General features: G+C 42.5%; 1 pseudogene; it reads right to left on the bottom strand.

Moving 5' to 3' along the window:
* Positions 1-1,082: 1,082 nt before the first annotated feature.
* Positions 1,083-1,283, bottom strand: LOC116073695 (annotated as a pseudogene).
* Between the last annotated feature and the right edge of the window lie 962 nt (positions 1,284-2,245).

The following is a 2,245-nucleotide window of genomic DNA, read 5'->3' as shown; positions in this document are numbered from 1 at the left end:
AAGCAGATCTTCTATGACAGTCAACAGGGTTCAGGATCTTTAATCTAGATGCCCTCCCTGAGGAGGCTGACCTTTGGGTCAGATTGAGGAAGTCTCCTGGTTAACAGAAACCAGCCCTAAGGCCTGTTTAATAACTATCCTGTTTTCCTGACCAAGTCGTTTTGTGTAGGACAAGGTCACTAGCACCATCATTTTAGGGTCCTGTTTTGGACCTAACAGGCAGCTGCAGCAGGCGGAGGTAAAGAGGAGCCAGTCTGCTTGGGCGGAAAGCTGGAGGCCACAGCTATGCTGGGCCTCAGTGTCTGGTTTGTGCTTGTTTCTATTACCCAGCAGTGATCAAGATTCCTCATTCCTTGAACGCTTTCCAGCATCTGCCATCACTTGTGGTCTTGATGGTGAGATGATTAAAAAAAAAAAGTGTAATTCATTATTGTTTGCGTTTGTGCTCCATTCTGCTTGCTTGTGTGGTATATGGATGTGCTTACACATTCAGCCAGAGCTGACTATCGCACAACAGTCTGCTCACTCCAGAGAGAGACCAACAACAGACCAAAGTAAGGAGTCTACAGAAATTTTGCTTGGTGAACCAATGCTTTCATTGGGGTTAGGAGTGTGGCTGAGGGGTTACTTACAGAAGCAGGGACAACTCGAAAACAGATGCATCACTGAAAAGCCCATGAGTTATATGTGATGATAACTCAGGAAACTTGCAACCCCAGAGCCAGATGTCACTCACTCTCAGAGGCAGCTTGGCTGATCGGAGCCCCCTCCAGGCAGCTCTGCCTCTTTTCCCCATCAAGTTTTCTGTGTCTCCAGTCTTGGGAAGAAGACCTATGAATTTCTTTAGTTTCTGGGACATCCTGAGACTTTCGAATTGTTTACTTTGTATGCCTTAGGAGCCTCTCCCATCCTTCCTGGTAGGAATGTTTCAAGTTTCAACTTGGAAGAAATTGTCTATACAATGGACTTACATGTTCTAGTGTCTTCAAGTTCTTGTTACAGTTGTCATAGAAGTCCTTCACTTTTTTTTTTTTTTAACTTTCCAGGGTTTTTAATAGTCACATGCAAAGGTCTGGTTCATTTCAGCTCTTCACTGCCAAACCTGGGGGTAGGAACTGTTTCAGCTTCTCTGCCTTTTCCTTGTCTGTGATAAGCAGGGTGCAAAGGTATCTGCTACAGTGAACCTTGAACTTCACATTATCCTTGTTCTTCTTGACAGATTTGGTATCCTTCTACTGGGCTGTGAGCAGAAAGTCCTTGATTTCCTCAATTTTCCGGGGCATGGTGACGGGGGCTTGGCTCTGGTGTCCGTACCTGCCCAAAAAAGCTCACAGGGGAGAGAACTGAAGAGAACAAAAAATAAATAAATAAAAATAAAAACTCTTAGCTGGGCCGTGGTGGCCCACGCCTTTAATCCCAGCACTTGGGAGGCAGAGGCAGGCAGATTTCTGAGTTCGAGGCCAGCCTGGTCTACAGAGAGAGTGCCAGGAGAGCCAAGGCTACACAGAGAAATCCTGTCTCAACAACAAAAAACAAAAAACAAACCAAAAAAACAAAGAACAAAAAAAAACCCTCTTCACTTCTTTTTAAATCCCATCTGTGTACTTTGCTTTTTTTCTTTGTTTGTCTTTAAGGTATGGTGAATGGAATTTTCTTCCAATTTCTTTCTCTATATATTTATTATTGGTATATGGAAAAGCTACTGATTTCTGAATACTGATTTTGTATCCGGCTACATTGTTAAAAGTGTTTTCTGGTGTAGTCTTTAGGGACTATTAAATATAACAATCACTTTGGGCTATTTTGGCGTCTTCATCTCCAATTATCTTGATGTTTTAGCTAACATTTCAAAAGCAGCTCCTGAAGTAAAACTGGAGGCAGGACAGCCTTGTCTCTCTCACTCCTGATTTGAGAAGAAATGCCATTTTCCCATTGAGTATGATATTGGCTGTATGTTTGTTACATATGCCAAAATACATTACTTCTGCTACCTTAGAGTTTCTTTCATGAAGAAATGTTGAATTTTGTCAAGCACTTTATGCTTTTACTGAGATATTATCATTTGCTTTGTCTATTTATGTGACACATATTATGTTTATGAAACCATCTTCATATCTCTGGACTGAAACTATCTTGCTCCTGATGTATTGTTGAATTCAGCTTTTGCCTGGGTGGTAGTGGTGGCCCACGCCTTTAATCCCAGCACTTGGGAGGCAGAGACAGGCGGATTTCTGAGTTCGAGGCC

The sequence above is a fragment of the Mastomys coucha genome, unplaced genomic scaffold (genome assembly GCF_008632895.1).
Source record: "Mastomys coucha isolate ucsf_1 unplaced genomic scaffold, UCSF_Mcou_1 pScaffold23, whole genome shotgun sequence".
NCBI classification, from domain to species: Eukaryota; Metazoa; Chordata; class Mammalia; order Rodentia; family Muridae; genus Mastomys; species Mastomys coucha.
The sequence above is the reverse complement of the archived record's forward strand: the minus strand, read 5'-3'. Positions and strand labels throughout refer to the sequence as shown.